Source organism: Chinchilla lanigera, unplaced genomic scaffold, assembly GCF_000276665.1.
Source record: "Chinchilla lanigera isolate Chin_1 unplaced genomic scaffold, ChiLan1.0 scaffold00071, whole genome shotgun sequence".
NCBI lineage: Eukaryota > Metazoa > Chordata > Mammalia > Rodentia > Chinchillidae > Chinchilla > Chinchilla lanigera.
In genome coordinates this window covers 6,361,186-6,377,590 of record NW_004955472.1, presented here as the reverse complement: position 1 = coordinate 6,377,590, position 16,405 = coordinate 6,361,186, and the positions used below count along the sequence as shown (strand labels likewise).

At 35.7% G+C, this 16,405-nt stretch overlaps 1 protein-coding gene and 1 pseudogene across 2 annotated transcripts in view; one reads left to right on the top strand and one right to left on the bottom strand.

Annotated features, from left to right (window-relative positions):
* The window catches only part of Lingo2 (leucine rich repeat and Ig domain containing 2), a 1,180,631-nt gene that overhangs the window by 593,562 nt on the left and 570,664 nt on the right, over positions 1-16,405 (bottom strand). The window lies entirely within an intron of this gene.
* Positions 12,430-13,703, top strand: LOC102018717 (annotated as a pseudogene).

Below are 16,405 nucleotides of genomic sequence, written 5' to 3'. Positions count from 1 at the left end.
CACTTTGTTTGGAACTCTGTATTGTCTGTATTGTGCTTGTGATATGTTGTAAAATGTTGTATGTCTGTTAATGTTTCCCTCCTTTTATCTTTAAAATAAAAAAAATTAAAAAAAAGTGAATTTGTCACCAAAACCTTAATATTAGCAATAGGTATGATTTTTTTATTACCTTGGGCAAACATTAGAACAAAAATTTTAAGGATACATTTCAATTGTTTTTCTTAGTACAAAGCCAGTATTTCATTTAGTGGTCGCTCTTGGAAAGTCTGTACAGTTTGTTTCCAGATAGACATAGTTTGTATTCCTTCCCAAGTAGGGCCAATATCTTTGAGAAGATCCTTAATTGTAAATCAAAACAACTGAAGAAAAATATCTAGTGGCATTTAATTGAAAAAAAAAAGAAAAATAAATTTAAATAACAAAGTCAATATAAGCAAGATCAGATAGGTAAGACAAGATAACTCAGAATGTATCATTGGAATTTTAGAACTGTGCAGTATTCTGAGCAACTCAGAAGAAAGAAGCTGTATAAATACAAATGACCACAAATTTTTGCCTGACTATATATGTTTTGAAATACTTTTTTCAGGGGTAGAAGGAAGAAAAATATTTTGGGAATCTTTATCGTATATATGTATCAAAACATCATGTTATACCCATAAGTGTTCAATTCTGTTGCTTTTTTAGATACTTAGTACTATATCTTTAAATGAGAAAAAAGGATGTCAAGTAATCCTTATGAGATCTTCCACATCCTATCCATCTTGTGTACTAACATCCCACAGGACATGTACTGGACAGTGTACAAGGTCATCACTATATCACTATCTCAGCTTCGCCTACATAGTGTTGGTTTACAGTGACTATTCTGCAGTTTTAACTTTATTTCAGTGTGTATTACTTTCAAGAATATACTACTTTAGATGCTGTGCTCTCCTGTAGAACTCCACAAGGAGTATGAAGAAGAAATACACTAAGATCAGTACAAAGACTGAGGCTTTTGTTCATGCCTGAAAAATTATTTTAAAACATCATATATAATGAAAAACATATACTTGGTATACATTGGTATCTAATATATGTCCATCGACAGATGACTGGATGGATAGAATGTGGCATTTACACACAACAGAGAACCATTCTTCTGTAAAGAAGGATACACTTGAGTCATTTGTTGGAAAATGGATGTGCTTTCAGACTATAATATTAAGTGAAGTAAGTCACACTGAAAAAATTTAATTTATCCATAGTTTTGAATAAAAAAGATAATGGGAAAAACAAGACAGAGAAAAAAGGTTGTTGTAATCCAGCTTGCTCAACGTATCTAAAACTAACGTATTTACTCACTTGTGGAACGAAAGCAAGGGCATGGTCTGTTCCTCTCATGGTCTGTTCCTCTCATGGTCTGCTCTATTTCTTATCTAAGGTGCAAAACAGCAAGAGTGACCGCTGCATAAGCTACATGACTAGTGCAACTGACCTAGTACAATGGTCTTACATGTTTTATATGTATTTTTGGCCTATTAGTCTAGTTTTTCATCTATTACATGATAATAATTTTGTAAAGTCTTATAAATAATTCTGATACTAGCAAAATAAAATCAGGGATATAGGGAAATGGGGAAAAAAGAATTGAAATGTATTATGTATATATACCAATTCCCTACAATCAATGTAAATACTATGTACTTCAAACATGCAATAACAGCAAAAAATACACTTAAATTCAGTAAATTATTATGGATATTGACCATTAAAAAAATCCCTGTAAGTTCACAAAAATAGTTTCCTAATAAATACTGATGAGAAATAAACATAAGCATGCACTCATTTTTACAACATACTGGTTGTAAATTTAGTAATATGTAGGTTTAATTACGCATCTACCTTGCACAGATTTGGCTGCTATTAACAAAACAATCTTCATTATAAAGATTTACTAATAAGAAAGCTCTTTATTAACTCGTATGTGATAATCATTATTGCATGGTGAATGCTCTCTTACATCAAAAAGTGAGGTTGGCTATTGTCATGCAGTTAGCTAAGTGACAAAGTAAGATTTAAGTTTCCCCTCTTGTATGGCTTTCCACGATTGACTCTCTACTGATTACCTCTTTGCATAAGCAGCATTTTCAAATATTTTTATTTATTATTGGTTATTTATTATCATGGCTCAGAATATTTTCAGCTGTCTATTATGTAACACTCATTGATCTGCGGTGTGAGCAGTCATCAAGACAATGTCTCAGACTAGAAAATTAGACACTATTCACAGTGGAACAGCTTAGCACCCCAGGCCTGGGCAGATAATTTCCTCCCAAAACCCATGTACTTTTTATCCTTTGACTTTCCTATACCTCTAGTGAGGTACAGAAAGTGAGATATGAAATGATAGCGCATCATATGAGATATGGCATGCAGGATGGCTCTGATGGCAGTGGTTCTTACACAGGACTTGAAAATTATGTGAAGAGTACATAAGACAGATTGACTGCAGTCTGCTCTCACTTAGGGAACTACTCTCAGCACGTAGGCTCCTTTTCAGCCGTGAATTCCTCCTAATCTCTGCAAATCTATGATATTAAATCCTGTCTCTTCCCTTCTTCATAGCTCCTAAATTGCACCAAAAAAACTAATTAAGTCATGTTTTAAAGTAAAACACAAAGGAGCAAATACTACTCTTGGAAATACTACTCCTTTACACAAAGGAGTAAATACTACTCTCGACACTTCTTAAGTCAGTACTTTTTTGAAAGCATCAAATGCAGAAATTGTACATTGAGGCACAAAGATTTTATTGCCTCCAATATCCCACTTAGATACAATTTACATGTGCAGAGTTATTCTTACATAGTGAAATATCATCAGAGGCAGGAACACAACACCTAAGAACATCTAATGCTTCCCACTGTTTGTGGATTCTAGCACTAACTTGTTTGTGAAACACAAGAGCAGGGCCCTTCTCCTGGTCTAAGGCGCAGAGAAGCGAGTGTGATCACCTCAGTAAGGTACACGAGAGCTGACTCAGGAACAAACAGTTTCAAAATTGAAGCCTGGAAGGAAGATAAGGACATCTTGTACAGTGTCCTTGAATCGGAAGATGTCCCATGGCTCCTCCTTCTTCGGGCTGGGCACTCTTTCAGGGATTTCTGTCCAGCTGTTTCAAGAGGACTGCATCACATAACTTAGACTCCTACGCGCACACCTGGTGCAACAGTGGAATGCAACAGCTTCCCTAAGATAAATGCATCACCTTTATTCAAGGAACACGGGGAACTCAATATCTCACTTCCCTGTGAAGTTCTTTAATTGGGAGTTCCAAAAGTGAGATTACATGACACAGAGGATATGTTACTGCCTAAATAACTAACTCGCTTTGGCCATGATTCAGGACATCATTATATTTAATCTTATTCTGTATGTTACATAGTTTTCATATCCCTAAAGTGCACTACCCAGTTTTTCAACATTTGATAGCAAAATATTTGCAGAAATTAATGTTCCTGTCTAACCGAAATAACTGAATTGATTCTGTTTCAAGGGAAGGCACAAAGACACAATAAAAGCTGAAAATCTTAGGTAATCTTGAATTTGAAATTGAATTTCAGGTACTTAGGTTTTATAAGTAGAAGGAAATTACAGTAATTGTTTAATAAATTTAGGCAATTCACAAAAAGTCCACATTGATATATAAATAGAATTTCCTAATTTCCTTTAACTTCTTATTTTTCTTTTACCAAATGAAATTTTCTTACAAGTATATACTAATTTGGCTTCTCTATCTTTCCTTCACCAAATTTAATTCCTTAAGTGTTTACAGCAATTCCATATCTAATTACAATTTCACATCATCCCAGCACATGCGAATTAAAATAAAAAGGACACTTACACCAAGTCTTCAAAGTGCTACAAAGTAGAGCTATACTACCTCAAAACTTACATCTTTTTGTAACGTATGAGCTAGTTTTACAGCCAGAAATAATCATTGCAGTTATATATTATTATATATTTTACTAGTTGTTTTTCTAAGAGTAATATTCAATTCCTATCTATACTTTGGGAGTCAGAAAATGAGTAACACATTTACTTAACAATTGAAGTAGAAACATAAAGGATATACTGAAAATGTTTTAAATACTCATATTTTGATGTTAAAATATTGCATATAACAATGTACAGTTTTTCATCCTTAGAAAAACAACAGTACACAATATGAAATAAAAGTAAGAAAAGATTTAATTTAAAAGATAAGTAGTCAGGTACTCCACTCAAAATGCTCTTTTTTAAAAGGATACTACAAAAATTGAAATGGCAGTCTTCAGATTAATAATTTTAGTTCCCACAACTCACTGATAGATGTTTAAGGATAGCCCAGGCATTACAGCAGAGACAGGAGGATAAGAAACTGAAAATATAAAGAACAAAACATAAAGAACAAAATAAAAGACAAATAACAGGAAAATGGAAAAGAGATCTTTTCCAAAAGAGGAGACCGAAAGATGGAGGGAGAGGGGAAAGACAGAAGGGGAAGGGGTCAAACACTGAAGGTGTGTGACGCTCATGCACCAACTGTCCACAAGGAGTGCGATCACTGTATGACACAACAAGGACTAAAGACTTGGGAAAGAAAGAAAAACTAACTTTCACACTCTCACTAAAGACCACTATCATGAATATGTGTTTGTGTGTATATGTGCATGCATGTGTGTGTGTATGTGTGTGTAAAGCAAAGGGGGAGAGAGAGAGAGAGCAAGAGAGAGAGGGAGTCAGAGAGAGATTGACAACTTCTGAGACTAAATATGAAATCATTATAAAGGCTAGATCTTCTCCTAGAAATTATATGGTAAATATACCTTAGGCAAAAATTAAATTCTAGTAACACCTTTGGTTCTGAAGAAAGGTACATACACACATACACTGCATAATGACATTTTGATAAACAATAGATCACATATTCAATCATGGTCCTAGAAGCTTATAATGTAGCTACAAAAGTTCCTCTTGCCGAATGGCCTCATAATGTACAAGGCATTACTACCACACTTGAGGTCACTCTAGTGTAAATAAACCTATTGCACTGCCAGTTTTTAGAAATATAGTACATACAATTATGTATGCTACATAATACTTGATAATTATTGTAAAAACCTGTTACTTATTGTCATATTTACTGCAGTATATTTTTATGTCACTATACTTACATTTACTACAGTATATGTTTTACATAATATAGTATACTACAGAATATATTTTATGTATATAATATAGTATATGTTTTATGTCTACGTTACAGAGTATTCCATCTCCTTATATCTAAAGTGTTAATTGTTAAAGTCCTTAGGATGTCCATGTGGAAGACAGTGATAGTGATGTAGATCTCGCCTCATGTGCTTGTGTCTTAGTTGTTAAGAAAAAATGATTAAAAGGTTAAAAAAGTACGAGCTGTATCATATAGTCTCAGTGAGCAGAAAGCTATAATCTTCAGTACTGCAGAGAGAATTAGATAAAATAGAAAAGCTGCAGAAGATCCTCATTAAGAGTACCTAACACTTTTTATATGATTTTTTTTAAAATTATGTGAATATTTCAGGGATTTTAGCTGTGTCCCTTCATGGCCAGATTTTGAAATTTTAAGAGATAGTAACATGAATTACCAAAGTACTCTCTGAAAAAACTCTGAAATATATCTGGACAAGAAGTCAAAGCCTCCAAATTAAAATCCCAACTTCCACTCTACCTAAGGATAGACACTCTAGGCATTCCATTCTCATCTTTTAAAAGAAAATTATTTTACTAGGGCATATGCAACATCTGTCTGCACTATTTATATCAGATCTGCCTGGACTAGCAAACTTCTAGAATATATTAATTTCTTGTTTTGTTTTCTTTTGTTTGTCTTCTGTTACCAGGAATTGAACTCATGACCTTGCAGTTGCAGGCAGGTGCTGTGCTGCTGAGCTAAATCCCCAGCCCCCGAGTATATTAATTTTGATGATGTACTTAAATCACACAATTAATGAAAACAACATACTTTAAAGCCGATCATATAATCATCCTGTTAAACTTAGGAGGAATTCTAGATCCCTCAAGTACAACATAAATTAACAGTAATTCAAAATAAAATGACTTTGAACAAAGATCGTATGTAAAATGAACTCATGAAAACTTTTCCACTACGTGGATATCCCAGAATAACTGATTATTTAAATATCAAACTTGGAAATTCGGTTCTACCTTAAGAAGAATACATATGATAATGGCAAAATCATACACTTACTTATAAAGCATCACAGAAATACTCCAAGGCAGATTCTGCTATTTGATAGGTTAGGAAAATGAGTCATGAAGACTTCTAAACACTACATTGCAAAGTTACTTAATAGAGCAGATATAAGATGTGAAGTTGAGTCCCATGACGTTTTTCAATAGTAAAAACAAAAGCAAAACTGGTCAAAAAATGTTCATGATAAGAGGATCTTACACACAGGTAAATTGTAACATTTAACACCAAGATGAAATAGATGCAATGTTCATTCATTCAAAGTGAAATGCTACCGGAAGTTCCGAGGAGTACAAGGCATTGTGGAGACAATGCGCGTCATGTTTCTCTTCTCCAGGAATTCACAGGTGAATTGAGGAGACAGAGTTGGGAACAGATTTTTGCACAGCTGTTGTGGGAACACAAAGAAAACAGCAGCTAATTCCGAATGGAGAAACTGATTAAGGCTTCACATGGAAGGTGACAGCTATGGGAGAATCCAAGACTTTCTTCTGGTGAAGGAAAGAAAGGAATTCCCAGGAGTGGAAATAGCAGGAAGGCACTTAGCAGAAGAATACGCTCAGGAGACTGTGACAGCTTCACCATAACTGGAATCAGACATTAATGCAGGTAATATTGTAAGAAGGAATATAAAGGCAGTCTGGATAGGGCTGGGAGGCAGTTTGTGGCCGGGCCAGGGGTGCTAAACCATACCTCCAATGAAAGTGTATCAAAAGCATAGACAGAATTTCTGAAATGGCTCCAGGTTGGGACGGAAGGTGGGGGCTGGAGAGAAATATGAATGGTGGTAGAAAATCTAGAATCAGCTTGCCCAAGAATCTTAGCAGCTTTTATTCATTTTTAAGCCAAGTTTGGGTAAATTCATCCAATGATCTTTACTTATATGTCATTCTTTAATTTCAGAGTATGAGAGTTTTGCAGTGGCTTTACATTTACAGGTTAAAAATCAGTGTTATTATAGAAATATCTACATGTTTTATATCTGTTTATTTTAGGCTGTATAATTGTTGATAGGAAATAAGACTTCCCTTACAAGTCTCAACATAAAATATGGCTGTATTTGTGAGTAGGAAAAACAGTTTACTTGCGTTTTAACAAGTGCATGATTCTCGTGCAAAATAAATAACTTTAACTTAAATTAGGAGACTGCCCGTTTGTTCTTAGACATTATAGGTATAAATTTTGCTAAAAACAAACTACTCCATCCTAAGTACAAAGATCAATCTTTTTCTTCTCTAGGCTTCTTAGTGAATGTTAATTAAAATTCCTCAGTGTAACTTTAAATGTGACTTGCTGGTCCTCTCTGAAGGTCAACATGCTATTTTAAGAAAACTGTGTATGAATCCATGGTTGGCTTAAAGGCAGACACAGCCTACTTTTGAAAAGTGAGTGCGATAGGGTGAGCTAAGGCCTTCTTTACAAGTTAGAGATTGTAGAGTTGCTTATTTCCTCATCTAGAGCATTGCTTCTGAATAACCTAAGGACACCACCATATAAATATTTGATAGAAAGAATAAATTAAAAATAAGTAGAATAAAGGTAGTGGCATGTATTTTATGAAGATGTAATTATTTTTAAATTAAAGTTTAAATCATAAAAAGATGCCTACTTGTTTCCACATGTGTCAACAGCTACAGAGGGCCGGCCTCGATCTGACTACCCGTCTTCTATTCATGTGCTGCATCTCACACTGGGTCAAACGTCTTCACTCCCAGAGAGAGGATCTAGGAATTAGCACCTCAGCAGTGAGGTTTCCTTCAAATTATTTCTGGCCTCGCCCGATATTTTCACTGTTAGCCTGACTCTTTTAGGCCCTGAAAAAATGTGTACTTCCCTGGAATGGTTTTAAAAAGTGGCATTTCTGAGGCAGGGATAATGATGTAGAAGTCCACCCATTTTCCAGTAAACACTAATGCAAACTTCCTGGCCATTCATCACTGGCAAAACAATGCTTTGCTGATAGTTGTCTACTAAACCACAAACTTGTGAAGAAAAATTTGCAAAAATATATAAAAAGTAACATTTAGAAGTCATGTTTAAGTAGAAAGGTAGCAATAAGGGACTGGGAAGCAAAGTTAGGTGAGAGTCTGAAGATTTTTATGACTGTGTATTTTGCACAAAATAGTATATTATTTTGCCATGGAACCAGATTAATATATTTTAATGAATGGAATAATGTCAAAACACAAAGCCAGCCCTAGTGAAATGTAGTAATCTGTATATTACAAATATAAGTATACCTATCTCTTCACATTTGACTACCTTCATGCTCAAGTGCTCAGATTTTTACTAAAATCTATGGGGTTTCCTGATATGTTTTTTCCAGAAATGATGATGAATTGATTTAAAGGGAAAACGGAGGCTGAAATGGCAGAAGAGGGTCAAAGGGTAGAATACCGAGAGTACTTCTGTGTGGAATCACTGGGTTCTCTGTGCCAGAAAGGAAAATACTAGAATACATTACAAATGGCATCATGAATCACCAAAAAATAGTTTCTGTGAACCTGGGCAGGCTGTCAAACTCACTTGGGCTTTCTAAGTTTGTCTTGGTGTCTGTATGGTGGAGGTACGTGAGCAAGTCTACGGCCTAAACTGCCATCGCAAAAGTGACACTACAAGATCTACGTATGTTTTTGCACCACAAGAAATACAATCATTTGTCATACCATGCTTCTTTGTTACTCCATAATGGGAGAGAGGAGGTCTGGGTTAGGTGGAATATCACATGTAAGTACAGAATTAAGCTCTTCAAATGCTCTAGATTACAGTTAAATCTAAAACTTCCGTCCATCACTTCAGTGTTACCCGCTGTAAGGAGCAGCCTTTGTCAATCACTGTCCTCCACGTAACAAACAAAGTTCCACGAGCCACCTTAGCACAGTGTCAGCGAGGCCTAAAGTTACCAACTTCAATAAAGTCTCCCTTCTCAAAAACTTATGTAATTCTCTGAGAGCAACTGGCATTGCCCATCCACCCCTCATTTCCTCCGAATAGATTTCCTACAAATCAGAGATGTCTATAAAACGGGCATGCTGGACAATCTATTTTATTTCTTCACTACTTGGTGTTTTTGATAAAACAAAAAAGTCACTACTCCTATGGGGAAAAAAAAAAAAACTGTTCCACATTAACTGAAAAAATAGAAAGTTATATAATTATACAGTCTGCCAAATCCACTGCTAGCTTTGCACAGCATGTTTAAGGTCAAAAATGCCCAGTGCTTTGGCATTCAAACACTCTGGTATCAGAGGATACAGGAAAAGATGTCTTTATTATGTTTTGATGATTAACATTCTGCAAGCTCTAGGCAGACAAGAAAGGAAAACAGTTTGGAAGAACTGAGTCATGACTCATGTTGTTGACACTCCAAATGCTTAGTTTTCACCGAGCAGCAGTAGGTAGAGGTCCTAGATGACAGGTTTTCAGTAAAGTAAATATTCCTTTCCCTTACATAAAATGGATTCCTGCTGCCCCTCAGACACTTTAAATAGATGGATACCTCAATTGAGGGCCTGGATAGGAAGAAAGAGTAGCACATAGCTCTTCTGCTCTTCAGATTTGGAAGATGATGGCATTGAAGATGGTGCAATAAAGTCACTGGGGATAGGGGTAAGAAGAAGGAGGAAATTTCAGCAGAGGACATCTGATGATAAGTTCCTATAATTCATCACCCAACATACAGTCTTTTGTTTTAAGAGCAGAATATAGTTATTGAGGGAAAGAAAGCTTCTTTCCAAGAGAGGGACAGAAGGGGGCTTGACTGGGTTGCTTGGGGCCAACATATATTTTCACAGTGAGAGGATGTTTTGTGCATTACATGCCTCAGTGTATGTGTGTGTGTGTGTGTGTGTGTGTGTGTGTACTGATCTGTAACTGTATCTCTTAGCCCTGGGAGAGTCAAATATATATCCTATAGTAAAATTTTTACAGGATAAAACTGAATACCTTTTACACAAAGTTCACTGCCTTTTCACCTTTTCTATGTACAGAAACTAAAGATGAAATCAACTAATAATTAAAAGAGAAAAATCCAAAAGTCTAAATGCCAAATTCACTTAAAACTCATGCTAAAATAAATCATACATGTACTGAAAACATCACAGAGATGTCTCTCTAAGGAAAATTTACCCACAATGTGCCTAATATATTTCAATTACTAGATATGTCAATTCTCATATAAATGCATCTGTTTTTAAAAGGGATTCCTATAAATGAAGATGGTAATTATAACACAAGCATAAATATACACACATATAATTAAGAGCATATCTATTCCACAAAGGCGGACATAAAGTTTTGCTATAAATTAAAGTAAATAGTACTTGAATGATACTTTACAAATACTCATTTAGTTAATCTTATTTATGCCAATGATTTTTCATAATCCTTGCTTATTTACACTTTTTATTTTAAAAAGCAAATTTTCTTGTAAGAAAATTTCTTGTGTCTACAAGTTGTTTCTCTTAAAAGTTGTATTACTGCTGCCTCATTTTGTCGTAGGGTCTCTTTACAGTGTGTTAAACAATGAGTAGAACAGGAATATTATCTTCACATTGGCCCTACTACCGTGATTGCGAAGGAGCCTACATTTTATAAGGTGTGTTTACATTGAATTATTACTTTCTCCTATAACTTATCAGGACTACCTAAGTGTCCCATCTTCATCTTTTTTCTACATCTTAAATGTTTATTATATGAGATCCTTACATGTTTTAAGAGACAATGCCAGCTCAAAGTCATTTCTCCACAGAGATCTGGACAATTCTGCATGATATGCCCCCTTGTTTGACTGAGGAAGGACTGAGAATGGAAAGTACTTACACTTCTTATATTCAAAACAGAGCAAGGACAGCTTGGCCAATGTCTCAAGTTAAAGATCACTTCTGACCTGTTCACATGCTGTGGAATTCAACCAATCAGCATGATTTAACTCCAGTAACTGTGCACTTGAGTGTTAGCAAGTCAGTGGAAGGCTCAAGCTTCTAGCAGTAAGCCTGTCAGGGACAAACAGCCGTGTACTTCCATAAAACACCTACTCTTGTAGGGCCTTCCTCCAGTGGTAATGCCTCTGAAAATCAGCCTTCAGTAGGAGCTCATGTTAGTGGCCTACCAATACTGCTAAAGCATATCAACCCAACTAGTCCTGTTTCTGAAAGCTCACCAACCTTGAACACTAGGCTTGAAAAACATTGCCTCCCCTTGCCCCTGCCCCTGGTCCTGCTTCTGCCAAAGATTTCAACACTAAACTTGCACAGTGTCTTTGGAGCCAAGATTAGTCGATTTTGATGAAACATGGAAGAAACTCCTGACTACAACCAAATAGCTGTCATGTCAGAATATGTCGAGAGCACAATGTGGAATGATCACTTTTCAGATATCTGTGCTTTATGTGTGCTTTATGTGTGGCCTATCCTGAACCTCTTGGAGAAAGACTTCACGCAGAGACTAAGAGAGGTTTTTGTTTGTTTGGAAAATCTTGTTCGGAATTTGCACAAGAGAGTTCTAGAGTCTGAAGAACAAGTACTTGTTATGTATCATAGGTATTGGGCAGAATACAGCCAGGGTGCAGATTATATGGACTGCTTATGTAGGTCTCTCAACACCCAGTATCTTACAAAGAATAAGTTGACTGAAGCTGATCTTCAGTGTGGCTCTGGTGGAGTAGATACGAACGAGCCACTCATGGAAATAGGAGCGCTAGCACTGGATGTGTGGAGGAAATTGATGGTTGAACCGCTGCAGACCATCCTTGGCCAAGTGCTGCTCCCAGAAGTCAGAAATGATCGTGGTGGACAAGACCCAAACCAGAAAGTAATCCATGGGGTTACGAACTCCTTTGTTCATGTATGAACAGTATAAGAAAAATTTCCTATAAAGTTTTATCAAGAAATCTTCAAGATTCCCTTTCTGCCTGAAACAGAATATTACAAACAAGAAGTTTCAAGTTAATTACAAGAATCAAATTGTTTACAGTATGTGGAAAAGGTCCTAGGTAGATGAACAGATGAGGAAACTCAATGTTGAAAATACTTACATCCAAGTTCATATACTAAAGTGATTCCTGAAAGTCAGCAACAAATGGTAGCAGACCACTTACAGTTCTTAGAGCAGAATGTCACAATATTATTCAACAAGATAAAAGGAATGACATGGAAGATGCGTATGTTTTTACTCCATGCTGTGTCTACTGGGTTACCTCATATGATTCAGGAGCTGCAAAACCATACCCATAATGAGGGCCTTGGAGCAACCAGTAACCTTACTCAGGAAAATATATCAACGCTATTTGTGGGGTCAGTTTAAATTACAGAGAACCCAAGTCTGTTTGCAAAGCACCTGAACTGCTTGCTGAGTACTGTGACAACTTACTGAAGAAGTCAGCAAAAGCGATGACCAAGTAAAGTAGAAGACAAATTGACGAGCTTTACTACAGTTTTGAAATACATCAATGATAAGGATGTTTTTCAAAAGTGCTACACAAGAATGTTGGCAAAACACTAAATTCATGGGTTATCTATGTCTGTGGATTCTGAAGAAGCTATGATCAATAAACTAAAGCAAGCCTGTGGTTATGAGTTTACTAGCAAGCTACATCAGATGTATATAGATATGAGTGTCAGGGCTGATCTCAACAATAAGTTCAACAATTTTATCATAAACCAAGACACAGTAATAGTTTTGGGAATTAGTTGTCAAATATGTGTCCTACAGGCTGGTGCAAGGCCTATCTGTCAGGTCCCTTCTACGTTCTCAATTCCCCGTGTATTAGAAAAGAGCACAGAGATGTTTGAATTCTTTTATTGCCAGCATTTCAGTGGATGGAAACCGACATGGTGACATTACCTTTGTACAGGTGAAGTTAAAATGAATGATCTGAGCACTGTCTGTAGCCTTGGTCACAACACACCAAATGGCTGTTCTTCTTGCCTTTAACAGTGAAAGGGTCAGCGGTGAGGAGCTTCAAGACAGCACTCAGAAGCATGAAAAGGAACTGACAAAAGCAATCAAATCATCACTTGATGTAAAAATGATTAATCATGATTCAGAAAAGGAAGACACTGATGCGGAATCATTTTCATTAAATAGGACCTTCAGCAGTAGAAGAACAAAATTTAAAATTACTACATCAATGCAAAGAGATACACCACAGGAAATGGAGCAGACTGGAAGCGCAGCGGATGAGGACTGGAAAATGTATCTACATGCTGCTATAGTTCCTACCGTGAAAGCACGAAAATTGCTTCAGCGCAAGGCCCCTATTCAGGGGGTGATCAGCCATTGGGGAGCCAGGCTTAGTCCCAGTGTCAGCATGCTTAAGAAGTGCGTCGAGGTCCTGGTAGACGAGAAGTACGCTGAACACGGCCAGGCTTTGGCGGATGAGTACAGCTATGTCGCGATGTCCCCGCTCCGGTGTGGGGTGTAAATCATTCTGGCCAGCGAGCTCCTGTGAGAAGCAGGCCTGTGCCTCCGTATTTTGGTCATTTGGAAGCCCCTGTTTCTCTGCTGTTTACAGTGTCACCGATGCCACATCATGAGCATCAAAGAAAATGCCAGGGGATATTTCAAGCTCACGTCATCACGACATTTCTTAAACTTTATCAGAGTGAGTGAAGTGTTGCTGGAATCTAGAAATTCGGTTGAGTACCATGCTTTTTCTCTGCTTCACATTTGCAGTTGATATGGTTTTTTTTCAAAATGTATTTTAAGGGACATAAAAACATAAATACTGTAATATGACATCACCTACTAATTGTATGTACATCAAAATGACAAACATGATATTGCTGCTTGTCAAATGAAAAAATAATGAGATAGAATGCCCCCCAAAAAAGTTTGCACCAGCTATCAAGTTTAATTATAATTAGTTAGAGTTCACCACCCTTTTAATGCTTCAACCCTGTTTCTAGTTAGGTTTTAGTTGGGCTTGTGTGTATGACTTTGACATTCACATTCTAAGGTGAGATTCTTATATGGAATCTTTGAAATTCTTGTAGCAGTTGACTTGTTATTTGCACAAATATGAATGCAACACAAACTTTGCTAAAATGCAAGTGTAGGTTTTATGATAAAATTTTTAAGTTGTGAACCAGCACCAGATAAGGAACAGTGCTTTGGAAGTTGCCTGTGCAAGACACAACTCTTCAGTGAACATAAAAAATTATGACGAGGTAGATAGAATATCTTATAAAGACGTCATTTCCTCATCTACTACCAAAGGAAAAATGTTTCATATGAAAATTCCATAAACATGTTCTATCAAAAAGCAAAAATGAAAATCAAGAATGCAAAAACCCCCACAAAATTCAGAAAATATAATAATCACCACAGAAGTTTAATGGTTGTCCATTACTTATATCACACTTTTTATAATTTAAATTGCAACAGCAAGCAGGAACATTGAAATGACACCCAGCATTTTGAAGCTCATTTATTTATGTCAAGGGGCACTGATTGGGATCATTCCCAGAGTATCAGGCCCTGATCTCTGATGGTCTAAGTCTTATACGAGCTAAGCAAGCAGGAAGTACAGAGGCAGAACGGCTTGTCGATTGGGGATTGGCTCTTAGAATACGCATCACAGTGACCAGCCGATTCTAAGAGACAGAAGCAACAGGAACTATTACCTGGGCAACTGAGAAACTCAAGTGTACTGGCTGGGAGAGCCATTGCCTATAACAAAATGACTGACCAGACTGCTACCAGAAGCATTTCCTGATTCAACACTAGAAGAAATTTTTAAGTGTCAAAATGAAATCTACTGCAAAAAATACAATTGCTCGATTTACTAACATATAAATTATCAAAGATCTAAATACTTAACTCTTTTCATAGCATAACCACAAATACAAGATATTACAATGTGAATAAAGTACTTCATTGCTTATATAGTATTTTTCTCATAAAAAATCACATCTATAACTTCCTAAAGGAAAACTTTGTAAGTAAGACTTTGGAAAAAATATCAAATTTTGGCCAGGACTCTTTTATTCAAATTGGAGTTAATAAAATGTAAACTTTTGGTTGATATAGTACAAATTAGAAATTGGTGGACATGTATATAAAGGTACAAATAATGTTAATTCAAGGTGAAGTATAATATTAAAGATTTTCTAAAGGTGTTGCCTGTTTTCCCATATTTTGCTGAAATAGTATTTGATAATTTTCATGTTGACACAGAGATGTTTTATTATTTCAGCATTTACTCTGTTCAAAACAGGCAATTAAAGGGTTTTTATTTTGTTTATTTTCAGTATTCAGTTTTCCCACATTCAAAAACATGTTGGCTTTCTTTAACAATGTACTTAACAGCACCTCCATTGTTTTCAAGTAATGAAATTATACTTTAATTTCTAAAGAAAAGGTCCCCAAATTTTTGTTGATTATTTTTAATAACCATTGAATGAAGCCTACTTATTTCATGCCCATAGCCCTCATCCCTTTAGAAAACTGAAAGAATAGCATTTTTGTAGAACATGCTTACATAAAGAACTTGTTGAGTGTGTTGAAGAAATAACTGACAAAAATGTATTCCTTTAAGTGTTAGGTCTGTTATTAACATGGGTACCATTTGTTCATGCACAAGAAATTCTAACTTCAAATGGATATTTTGGGTCTCACTATTACAATCTTTTAGAATCTATTCCACCCATGGAAGAATTAATTTCTTTACACCAGGGTTACTACTTAATCACCAGAAAGAAGACATGTGGAATTATTATGTACAGTGTTGGATGAGTGGAAATTAAAATTCCTCAGAAAGCTTTGGTCACTGGACAATATTTTTGAAAACCATTGACCACTAGCTACAACAAAATAATGAAAATTGGAAAAGTAAGTTGTAACAAAGATGACCTTTATTATGGCCCTTCAAAATTAAATATAAAGACCAGATTTGTTATCTTTATAATACCAAAATAATTTTAGTATATTGGCCCATAATGGTAACATTAAGAACATTTTCTCATCACTGTGTGATCAACAGATGAAATAATTAAATAAGATAGATGTGAGTAGCATAGAGTTATGTTACAATGTCAATAGAATATAAACGGTAAGGTTTTAAAAAGTTGAAGCAAAACTCTATAGAATATAGACCAGTTCAGAACCGAATCAAGAGAAATATAA